We start from the raw sequence: 12,645 nt of genomic DNA on the forward strand, positions 1-12,645 counted from the left end.
TCTCAGAAAACCCCCACCTCTGTGAATCCAAAACTTTACTTCCCCCTCCACTCCATGGAAATATCGATTTGAGAGATTCCAGAGTTGGAGTTGCTACCATACCTGCTATAGGGGGTTTGGTAGAAGCTGTTTATTTTAATGAACCATTTCATTTCAACCTCATGCTTGCCATTCAAATACTAATTTTACACAGAGGGTGGTTGATGTGTGGAATGAACCTTCTCAGGAAGCGGTGGATGCGGGTACAATAAAAATACATTTGTTTTAGTACATGAATAGGGAAGGTTTGGAGGGATACAGGCCAACAACAGACAGGAGAGACTGATTTAGTTTGGGATTATGGTTGGCATGGACTGTTTGGACCAAAGGTCCATGACCATGCTGTATGACTCGATGGTAGGTTCATAATTCCTTGAAAGGGGAGTCGCACATAGACAGAATAGTGAAGAAGGTGTTTGATATGCTTGCCTTTATTGGTCAGTGCACTGAGTGCAGGAGTCGGGAGGTCATGTTGCGACTGTAGAAGACATTGGTTAGGCTACGCTTGGAGTATTGCAAGCAATTCTGGTACCAGTGATCCCAACCTGACACACCATAAACCAGAGATAGTGACTGAAATTGACTCTGATACAAAATCAAATCATTAAATCGCTGCAGTGCAGAAAGAGGCCATTTGGCCCATTGAATGCATTGGGTATAGGAGTTGGGAGGTCATGTTGTAGCTGTACAGGACATTGGTTCGCCCACTTTTGGATTATTGCATTCGATTCTGGTCTCCCTACTCTAGGATAGAAACGATGTTGTGAAACTTGAAAGTGTGCAGAAAAGATTGATAAGGATGTCGCCAGGGTTGGAGGGTTTGTGGTATAAGGAGAGCCTGAATAGGATGGGGCTGCTTTCCTGGAGTGTCGGAGGCTGAGGGGTGATCTTATGGACATTTATAAAATCATGAGGGGCATGGATAGGGTAAATAGGCTAGAGGAAGTGGTGGAGGCTGGTACAATTACAACATTTAAAAGGCATCTGGATGGATGTGTGAATAGGCAAGGTTTGGAGGGATATGGGCCAAATGCTGGCAAATGGGACACTAGATTTATATAGGACATCTTGTCAACATGGATGTTGGATCAAAAAGTCTATTTCCGTGCTTTATGTCTCTATGTCTATTTGATAACAGATGCTTTATTTCTGTTGATGTAAATATTGTAAGGGAGAGAGAATTCCTCAAGTAGGGAATGATAAGAATCCTGGGACCCCCGTAATTCTGATTTACTATCTAATGAACACACTTTAAGCACCAAATGTGCATTTATGTCTAATTTTGTTTCATTTTTCTTGTTTTATTCCCAGCTCCGATGACTCTCTCAGTCTGGATGTTTGTCAGGCTGAGAATATTGTAGATTGGGCCTTGATCGACTGAATGTTTTATTGCTCTGGAAGGTGTAAAAGGGGCTCAAAGTTTCAGCAGAAAGGCAGCTGAGCTGAGAACAGACAACATCTTACACTGTGTGAAGCGGGAGAAAAGGACAGAGAAATCAGGACCTGAAATCCGAGCTGACACCAGAGTACCATGTTATTAGTGCTTTGATTAGCAGTGCCAACCCTCTACCTTTACCTCGCTTCCTATTCAACTTGAATGCCACGTACCCCCTCAATATTCAGATCCAATCCTTGTCATCCTGAAGCTACGTCCCTGTAAGGAGTCTCAGATCATAATTATTCTCTTCAATGTGTGCAGTCAATTCATTCAGTTTTGTTACATTGCAGCACACATTCAGACATATAGTCTTCAGTTTCAATTCTTGTGTTCTGTAGAATCCAGTTTTGATTGATTAGATTCGATTCCCTACGGTGTGGAAACAGGCCCTTCGGCCCAACAAGTCCACACCGACACCCTGAAGAGTAACCCTCCCAGACCCATTTCTTTCTGATTAATGAACCTAACACTAGGGAAAATTTAGCATGGTCATTTGACCTGACCTGCATATCTTTGGACTTTTACTTTCCGTGTCCCTTTCTATCATTCTCTGATGTTCATTTCCACATCACGACATTGCTCACCAACCTTGATACGGATTGGCCATTAAAAAATCATGTTCATACATTCGCAGTAACAGAATCAGGAGTAGGTCATTTGGTCCATTGAGCTACTCCACCATTCATAAGGATCATGGCTCATCAATCCATCGTCTCAGCTCCTCATACCTGCATTATCCTGACTATCCTAAATTCACCTACCATACAAAATCCCATCGAACTATGTCTTGAATATGGCTGCTTCTACTGCTTCCTTGGGCAGAGAATTCCATAGATTCACCACTCTCTGGGAAAAGCAGTTCCTTCTCCTCTGTCTTAAACCTACTCCCCCAAATCTTCTTACCTAGTCTCACTCACCTGCAGAAACGACTAGATAGGGTGGGTCTGGGTGGCATGCTCATCGGATAGGTCAGTGTGGACTTGATGGGATGAATGGCCTGCTTCCACGCTGTAGTGATTCTATGATTTACCGCAGTTGTGTTTGCCATGGACCGCAGCACCAGTACCTCCCACCTTCTGCAAATCGAAAGACAAGTCCCACCCTGCCTTCTTGTACGTGTGTTATCTAACTGCTTAATCATTTCTAGTGAATCCCAGCCCACACCTCCCGCTGCTGCCAGTAACCTTTACAAAGCTGATGAGACAATGCTATACCTGCAGTACTGAAAATCGTAAGGCTTCTAACGATACCAGTTACTGATTCACCACTCCCAATGATGGACAGCAATGGAAATACAATGTTGGAGGCTGAAAGAAATGAGCAATTTAAAACAAAAACCCACCTAACCCTTCACTAGGCTCCCTGCTCAGCACACTTTACTTAAATCACTTCAACTCCACATTGCAACAAATTCCCACTTTCCACCAATATCCTGAATGTCCTCACTCACTCAGTTGCTGTCTCACAAATGAAAGATTTCATTGTAGCTTCCAGTAAGGACAAAACATCTTTGAAAGCTGCTTTGAAAGTCCAGTCTTCACAATGACACTTCTGCTTTCCTTCAGTCCAAATTGTCCGTGCTGACCAGATATTCCAAATTAACATCGTCTCATTTGTCAGCACATAACCCATACCCCTCTCAATTCTCCCTATTACCAGATGCCTTTTGAAATGCTTTAATTATACCAGTCTCCACGACTTCCTCTGGCAGCTCATTCTATACACACAACAACCTCTGCGTGAGAAAGGTGCCTGTAAAGTTCCTTTTAAATATTTCCCCTCTCACCTCAGACCTATGGCCACTAGTTTTGGACTCCCCTACTCTGGGGAAAAGATTTTGGCTATTCATCCTATCCATGCTCCTTATGAACTTCGATAAAGTCAACCCTCAGCCCCCAATGATCCAGAGAAAACAGCCCCAGCCTATTCAGCCTCTCCATATAGATCAAACCCTCCAACTCTGGCAATAGCCTTGTAAATCTTTTCCAAATCCATACAAAGGTTTGTAACACTTTTCCTGTAGCAGGGAAACCAGAACCGAATACAGTATTCCAAAAGTGGCCTAATCAATGTCCGGTACAGCCGCAACATGACCTCCCAACATCTGTATTGAAATGCACTGACCTATAAAAGCAAATATACCAAACACCTTCTTTGCTATCCTGTCAACCCGCGACTCCACTGTGAACCAGCACTCCATGGTATGTTTATTCAACAACACTCCTCATTAAATGTGCAGATCCTTTTCTGATCTGCCTTTCCAAAATCAATATTTCAAAATGGGGTCAAGAAACGTATAAGCCGTGATTGAATGGTGGAGCAGATCTGATGGGCTAAATGGCTTAATTTCTGCGCCTATGTCGTTTGGTCTCTTGCTGTCCTGGACACAGTGAGAGAATTGGAAGCAGGAATAGGTCATTTGTCTTTCCAGCTGGCACCAGTATTGAACAGTTCATAACTGGATATAAATATACCTGCATCTAGATGGATAGCTAGGACTTTTTTCACTGGAGCATCAGAGGTTGAGAGGTGACCTTAGAGAGGATTATAAAATCATGAGAGGTATAGATGAGGTGAACGGCAGGTATTCTTTCCATAGTGTGGGTGGTTCAAGATGAGGGAGCAAATTTTGAAGGTGAAGAAAGAAATATTTTAAAAAGACATGAGGGGCACCTTTTTTTTTAAGATAAAGAGTAGTTTGTGTGAGGAATCAATGTCCAGAGGAGTTGCTGGATGCAGGTACAGTTACAATGTTTAAAAGACATTTGGATAAGTACATGAATAGGAAAGGTTCGGAGGGATATAGGCCAATCATTGGTAGGTGGGACCAGGTTAGTTTCAGAACACCGCCAGCGTGGACTAGTTCAACTGAATGATCTGTTTCTGTGCTGTTCGACTCTGTAACTGTTCTGTACTGGTTTTAAAACCATTTTCTTGCCTTCTCCCATAACTTCTTTGTTCTTCAAAGTCACATGAACTCAGCCTTGAATACATTCAATAACCGACCTAACTGCAGGAAGATATCCCCACTTCTGAACTCAATTCCTCTTGCTGATATACCACTTGCTTTGCTCATTGCTTGCTGCACTTTCTGACAACTGGCAGTGACTGGTGTAGAAGGACACTGAGAGCCCTTTGTCTATCCACACATCACTCCTGATGAAGGGCTCGTGCCCGAAACGTCGACTCTCCTCCTCCTCAGTTGCTGCCTGACCGATTGTGGTTTTCCAGCGCCACAATATTCAACTCTGATCTCCAGCATCTCACTTTCGCCACATCTCAACATATCACCATTTTAAAAATGCACCTCCTTTCTGCTATTTTGTTTACACTGCAAAGGCTAGAACTTCACATTGTGGTACTGCATTTTCCATGTGTTTGCAAGTTGACACACAGACCTGGATCAACTTTTCCAGAGTCTGGCCCCTCCCTCGGTTCACTCTTGAACCCCAGAATGAAAACGTGGTGAGAAAAACACTGTTGTACTCACAAATGTTAGACAGAGGAAGGAAGTTACAGTCTGAGGTGAAGTTTAACCTTATGCAGAGAGAAAAGAACAGCAGCAGCAGCTTCAGAGCTCACTGTCCAACCTCCGCGTTTCCACAATGGCCGGCTCTGATTGGCAGGAGGACCAGACTCCTTCCGGTCCTCCAACGTTCTCCACTGCTCCATGGAAAGCAGCTCGCGCGCCGTTTCTGCGTACTCCCAAGAGTCTCCGCAGTGCTTGCTGACACTGGCGGTCATGCATAGTGCTTGCTGACACCATGGAGCATGCTCAGTGTGCAGGAATTTGTTACAAATTTTAAAGTTAAAAATCACAAAGCACCTGGTGATAGTCCAACAGACTTATTTGGAAGAACTAGCTTTCGGAGCCCTGCTCCTTCATCAGCTGATTGTGGAGTATAACATCGTAAGACACAGAATTTATGATCTCACGATCTTATATTCCACAACCACCTGATGAAGGAGCGGCGCTCCGAAAGCGAGTGCTTCCAAACAAGCCTATTGGACTGTAACCTGGTGTTGTGTGATTTTTAACTTCGTACACCTTAGTCCAACACGGGCACCTCCCGATCATGACAAATATTAAGCGTCCAAATGCGAATACGAGAGATAAATGACGAAGCTATTTTATTTTGCCGATTTTTCCCCCCTGTGCCTCCACATTTTATTTCTTTTGCATTTTGTCAGGCTGCTCAACGTTTCTGTCTTTTCCCCAGGGTAGAGGTATTCCAAAACTAGATGATAAAGGTTTAGGGTGTGGGGGAAAGATTTTAAAAGATCTAAAAGACTAGGAATAGAACATTCACCCCTTACTGGGCGAAAGTGAGGACTGCAGATGCTGGAGATTAGGGTCGAGAGTGTGGTGCTGGAAAAACACAGCAGGTCAGGGAGCATCCGAGGAGCAAGAGACTCGACGTTTCGGGCAAAACCCTTCGTCAGGAAATAGCCATGGGGAACTGCAGGGCTGTAGCGTAAACGAGTGAGTCTAAGTGGAATGCTGTTGGGGAAGTCGGTATGAATGGCCTGTAGGGATGATATGGTTCCACTGCCTTAGCCACGCGTATTTTGAGAAATGTGGGAGGAGTGGGTTCCAGTTCGTTGGACACTGACACGAGTCCTGGAGAAGGTGGCATTTGTGCTGTCTCTCTCTTCACATTCTGGCCCCCTGTCCATTTTCTCCCCATCCACTGTCCCCTGCCTATTCTCTCTCCTCACACTGCACCCTCTATTCTCTCCCCCAGCCCTCTGAACCCCAGTCTGTTCCCCTGTCCATTTCCCTCCCTTCTCCACCACCACCAGCGACCCCTTCACCCCCTCCATCCCCACAATCGTCCTTTCTCGTGCCTCAGCCCTCTTTGATCGCTGTATGAAGTCTTTCTCAGGGAAGAGAGAGAATGGATGGTGATGACTTTACCTGGGAAACACGGCATGTGAGCAATAGCTGATTTTTAAAATTGAGAATAACTAATACCAAATATTCAGAAACTTCGTTACAGTCGGGAAGAATGTTATTTTTTTTTTCAAAACAAAAGCTGCACAAATCTTTCTGAAACTTGCATTGATGTATGTGCAGTTAGGCCACAACAAAGGACAGGCTGTAAGGAGTGAATGAGTGAATAAAAGACAAGTCCAACCTTGCTCTTGAGGAGAAAATGAAAAATGCAGATGCTGGAGATCAGAGTCGAGAGTGTGGTGTTGGAAAAGCACAGCAGGTCCGGCAGCATCCAAGGAGCAGGAGAATCGACGTTTCGTGCATCGACACTTGGCACTCGGCCATCGCTCCTTCAATCCCCCTGTGATGGCGCGTGAACTCACTGGTGCCTCCGCAGGTGGGAGGAGCAGGTGAATCCCTTCCGGCACCTACAGCAGGTGAACGGCCTCTCTCCAGGGTGGACCCGCTGGTGGGTCAGCAGTGCAGCTGACTGAGTGAACCCCCTCCCGTACATGGGGCACGTGAATGGCTTCTCCCTTGTGGACCCTCTCATGCGTCTGCAGATGGCTGATCCGACTGAAGCCTTTCCTACACACTGAGCAGGTGAATGGCCTCTCCCGGTGTGAATGCGTCTGTGGGTTTCCAGCAGGGATGGGGAAGGGAATCCATTCCCACAGACCCCACATTTCCAACGTTTCCCCTTTGGAGGGAGCTTTCCTTGTGTTGCTCTGGGATTGAAATTACAAACAGAACGGGTACACAGCTTTTCCCACCTTGAGGGGTGAGACTTTGATTCCTCCAAGCTGAGTAAATGGTTTGAAGCACTTTTCACAGTCAGCGCACTGAATCTCCCTCACTCGATGTCTCAGTATTCTTCCTGCCACAGGACTGTCCAAAATCTCTCAAACAAACAAAAGCAAACATGCCTTCTTGATTGGAATGGCTGCTGATATTCAAGTCCCAATGAATCAAGTGGCTCTGACAGAAGTGGACGTATCATTTGCTGTAAGATTTCTTTCTGCACGTCTTCCTACAAAGAAAAATCACAAAATAAGTGATCACTGTCAGTACAGTTAATGAACATAACATAGGTGGCAATTCCTGTAGATTGCGAGATGTCTGCTGATCACATATTATCCAGGCCACAGAAACCTGAAAACACTCATGCAGCCAGATAGCCTGGGCTGTGCATGGAGGAAAAGTTCATTTCAGTGACAATAACATGGAACAAACTGCCTACAAAGATGCTGGAAATGGAGCTGAATCAAGGATATGAAAATGAAATGTTAAGGCTGCTTGAAAAAAGAAAGGCAGTAAAATTGCTGAATAACTTCCTGCTGACCTATTAAATAAAAAATTATGACAAAAAAGGACGTAACTCCATTACTACATTAGAAGGTGAATAATAATTACAAAGAAACTTTTACAACAGCCAACAATATCAGATATACACCATATAGAACAAAGAAAGTTTACAGCCCAGGAACAGGCCCTTCAAGCCTGAGGCGATCCAAATGTACTGTCTGAACCTGTCGGTCAATTCCTAAGCATCTGTATCCCTCTGCTCCCCACCCACTCATGCATTTATCCAGACGTATCTTTCATGAATCGACCGTGCCTGCCTCGACCACCCCTGCTGGCAACGCGTTCCAATCGCCCTCCACCCTCTGTGTGAAGTAAAACGCGTTTTCGCTTTGAATAACTGCTGCCCTTGCCGCGTTCATTGTAACGGGAGCTCTGCCCCATCCCTGATTCAGGCAGTCGGATCTCGTTTCATGAAGCTGCTTTTTGAGAATATTGACTGGCCGTTTTTGCACAAGGCAGTATAAGAAACAAGGGCTCGTCCGGGATTTGAACCCGGGATCTCTCGCATGCCCACGCACCAGAAGGCCCGAAGCAAGAATCATACCCCTAGACCAACGAGCCACAGGCCCCAGGCGTCTTTCATTTTTTGAGCAATGTGCCAATCCCGTAAATGCTGCTCAGTTCCTTGTGAATCTCACCTTTTAGTTGTGAACATGAGGAAAGGAGCAATCCTTTTCTAGGGTGCAAACTGTATACGTGCCAAACTGAGGGAATACACAAGGAAAATAGCTTTAAGAGAGATCGAAAGTATTTGAGCACCTTTGGAGTGTCTGCTCCCTCCCTGGATTCACTCCACTTGCGACAAGTGAACAATGTTTCACTAACCCCTACATCCCCTTTCCCCTGGCTGCTGGAGGATGGTATATGGAAAGGGGGAGACATTGCTTGGCTCCCAGATGTTGCCCAGAGGGAAGGAGTTTCACTCTGAAACTGACAGGGCTGCATCCGCATTGTGACGTCAACAATGGAGGGCTGGCCGGACAGCTGTCCTGCAGTTGAGGCACGTGTGGAGGGGAGGACACTTTGCAAATTCCACTTTCCTCCAAGTCTATGCAGTTTGAGTTCAAGCAGAGCAAGGGGTTTAAATATACTTTAGAAAACCTCCTTTGTGCCGTGGGAAAACTCCGGCCGCGGGAAATGCAGTATTACAGATTCATAGTAACCTTCCTACCCTCCAACCTCCAACCCTGGCAACATCCTTGTAAATATTTTCTGCACCTTTTCTAGTTTCACAACATCTTTCCGATAGGAAGCAGACCAAAATTACATGAAATATTCCAAACGTGGCCTGACCACTGTTCTGTACAGTGGCAACATGAGCTCCCAACATCTATCCTCGATGCTCTGACCAACAAAGGAAAGCACACCAAACGCCTTCTTTCCTATCCAATCTGCCTGCGTCTCTACTTTTAAGGAACTATCAACCTGAACTCCAAGGTCTCTTTGTTCAGCAACACTTCCAAGGAACTTACCATTAAGTGTAAAAGTCCTGCTCTGATTTGTTTTTCCAAAATGCAGCACCTCATATTTATCTACATTAACCTCCAACTGCCATTCCTCAGCCCATTGGCCCATCTGCACAAGGTCCCGTTGTGATCTGAGGTAACCTTCTTTACTGTCCACTTCGCCTCCAATTTTGGTGTCATCTACAAACTTGCTAACTATACCTCCTCCGTTTACATAAAAATCATTTATATAAATGACAAAAAGTAGCGGACCCAGCATCAATCCTTGTGACACACCATTGGTCACAGGCCTTCAGTCTGAAAAGCAACCCTCCATCACCACCCTCTGTCTTCTGCCTTCTAGCCAGTTCTGTATCCAAATGGCTAGTTATCCCTGCATGCCATGAGATTAAACCTTGCTCACCAGTCTCCCATGAGGAACCTTGATGAACGCCTTCCTGAAGTCCAGACAGATCAAGTCCATCGCTCTGCCCTCATCAATCCACTTTGTTACTTCTTCAAAAAACCCAATCATGTTCATGAGACATGATTTCCCAAGCAGAAAGCCATGCTTACTATGTCTAATCAATTCTTGCCTTTCCAAATACATGTAAATCCTGTCTCTTAGGATTCTCTCCAAAAACTTGCCCATCACGGATGTCAGGTTCACTGGTCTATAGTTTCCTGGCTTTTCCTTACCACCTTTCTTAAATAGTGGCAACACATTAGCCACCCTCTAGCCTTCCGGCACCTCACCTGTGACTATTAATGATACAAATATCTCAGTAAGAGGCCCAGCAATCACTTCCCCAGTTTCCCATAGAGTTCTAGGGTACTCCTGATCAGGTCCTTGGGATTTATCCACTTTTATGCATATCAAGATATCCAGCAATTTCTCATCTGTAATATGGGCATTTTTTCAACATGTCACCATCTACTTTCTCACATTCTATATATTGCATGCCCTTCTCCACAGTAAACACTGGTGCACAATATCCGTTCAGTATCCCGCAACCCCCGTCCCATCTACTGCAGCTCCACATAAAGGCCGCCTTGCTGATCTTTCCGGGGCCGTATTCTCTCCCTTGTTATCCTTTTGTCCTTAATGTATTTATAAAATCCCTTTGGATTATCCATGACTCTATTTGCCAAAGCTATCTCATGTCCCCTTTTTGCCCTCATGATATCCCTCTTAAGTATGCTCATACTGCCTTTATACTCCAAGGATTCACTCGATCTCTCTGCCAATACCTGATATGTGCATCCTTCTTTATCTTAACCAATATCTCATTTTCTCTAGTCATCCAGCATTCCCCAACCTACCAGCCTTTCCTTTCACCCTAACAGGAATATAGTCTACATCAGACAATCACCTGATGAAGGAGCATCGATCCAAAAGCTCGTGTGCTTCCAAGTAAATCTGTTGGACTATAACCTGGTGTTGTGTGATTTTTAACTTTGTACACCCCAGTCCAACACCAGCATCTCCGATTCAGGAATATACTGTGTCTGGACTCTTGTTATCTCATATTTGAAGGCTTCCCATTTTCCAGCAGTCCTTTAACCTGCGAACATCTGCCCCCAATCAGCTTTTGAAAGATCTTGCCTAATACCTGAGTCTTCCTCCAATTTAGAACTTCAACTTTTAGATCTGATATATTATTTTCAATCACTATTCTAATGTTCATAGAATTATAGTTGCTGGCCCTTAGGTTTTGCACCCTCGCCAGTATGTACATCCACATTGTGAATTAGAAAATGTCCTTGGACACACTTAACAAATTCCTATATTTGGCAGACAGGTAAATGGGCAGGAGTTATACCTTGGGTCCACTCTTTCTTCATTCCCATCAACCCTAACCCCATTCCCACCCCAATAGTCCAACGGCACTTTCCCCTGCAACTGCCGAATGTGTGACACCAGCTCATTTACTTGCTCCCTCCTCACTATCCAAGGGCCCAAACTTACCTTCCAGGTGAAGCAGCACTTTACCTGCACTTCCCACAACCAGTCTACTGCATTTGCTGCTCATAATGTGGTCTCATCTACATTGGGGAAAACGAAGCATAAACTGGGTGACTGCTGCACAGAACATCTACGTTCTGCCTGCAAAAAAGACCCTGAGCTTCCAGTTGCCTACTAATTCCACACCCCACCCTGTTCCCGGGCCAACATCTCTGTCTCAGGTTTGCTGTATTGTTCCAGCGAAGCTCAGCACCAGCAGAACGAAGAGCACCGAACATTACACTTGGGGACCATACATCCATCTGGTCCCAATATCGAATTCAATAATTCTAGGGCCTGAAATCCATAGTATCCTCGTCCCTTCCACACACACTATCTCCTGCATATAAACCAACGTTTTCCCAATCACCATCAGTTCTGTGGAAGGGTCACCGGGAACTCCTGTTCTTTGTTTCTGATACACAGCATCCACAGTTCTTTCTCCTTTTTATTGAGGTAGAGTTGGAAATTGTTTCGAGAGACAGAAGGAGAGGAGGGAGAGACAGAACAGACATGAACTGTTGATCTCCCTTGTTTCTCATAACGTAAAATCATTACAGTGCGATCACTTCCCTTAAGCATGAATAAAGGGCGCAGGGTATGCGTGAGCTTGTGGCGCAACGGTAGCGCGTCTGACTCCAGATCAGAATGTTGCGTGTTCAAATCACGTCAGGCTCACTAACGTCAATTTCTTACATTTCAAATCAATAAAGGAGTACGTTTTCTCCGAATATCTGTTGATCCAAATCTTCTTTGCGGAAACGTTCGATCACTCTCGTCTGACGGCCTCTCTCCACATGAATGGGGAGCCTAAACTTTATAAACGGTGTCAGTAAAATCCAGTGGCGGACACTGATTTGGTTCAATCGATTTTTTTGCCAAGCGTAATTCACCGAGAGGCTGCTGCTGTGTGAAACAGCGTGGGGAATTACTGCAGGGCTTCCTGCGCATGGGACACACCGCAACTGATGTGTTTCACCTTCACCAGTTTATTCCTATCTCGGAGAAGAGAAGTTTGATGATTCGGATCATAGCAGCCAGACAGAGGACAGGAGAAGAGCACTCAGACCTTCACAAGCTTGTCACCACAGCTGGGTCACCGTGGCCCGTGTATCAGTGTGGGATAGTGAGCTGCATCTACTGACTGGAAGCACAGCAAATTGGAGTGCTGGTGGGACTATCACACAGGAGAAAACGGTTTCGACCTATCAACTGGAGTGGCTCCCAATGCGCAACTCCGCTCACCTCAACTGAATAACTGTAAACAAATTACTCCGTGATTCAAAGGAATACTCGGTTTTGAATCTGCATTGTGTCATGTACCTTCGAGAATGATGTCAAAACACCTTCATTGTTGTGATGGAGTATCCTGTTGAGCAGAATATACCCGTTGTCAAATTTCCCACGTTCTGTTGGT

The 12,645-nt window shown here is 45.1% G+C and overlaps 1 non-coding gene across 1 annotated transcript; it reads left to right on the forward strand.

The window, feature by feature from the left end:
• The first annotated feature begins 11,834 nt into the window (after positions 1-11,834).
• On the forward strand, positions 11,835-11,906 carry trnaw-cca (transfer RNA tryptophan (anticodon CCA)). Its single transcript has one exon. It is a non-coding gene; the product is annotated as a tRNA-Trp (tRNA).
• The last annotated feature ends 739 nt before the right edge of the window (positions 11,907-12,645 follow it).

The sequence above is a fragment of the Chiloscyllium plagiosum genome, unplaced genomic scaffold (assembly GCF_037043375.1).
Source record: "Chiloscyllium plagiosum isolate Xiang-an unplaced genomic scaffold, Cpla_swu_hap1 HiC_scaffold_27, whole genome shotgun sequence".
Classification (NCBI taxonomy): Eukaryota; Metazoa; Chordata; class Chondrichthyes; order Orectolobiformes; family Hemiscylliidae; genus Chiloscyllium; species Chiloscyllium plagiosum.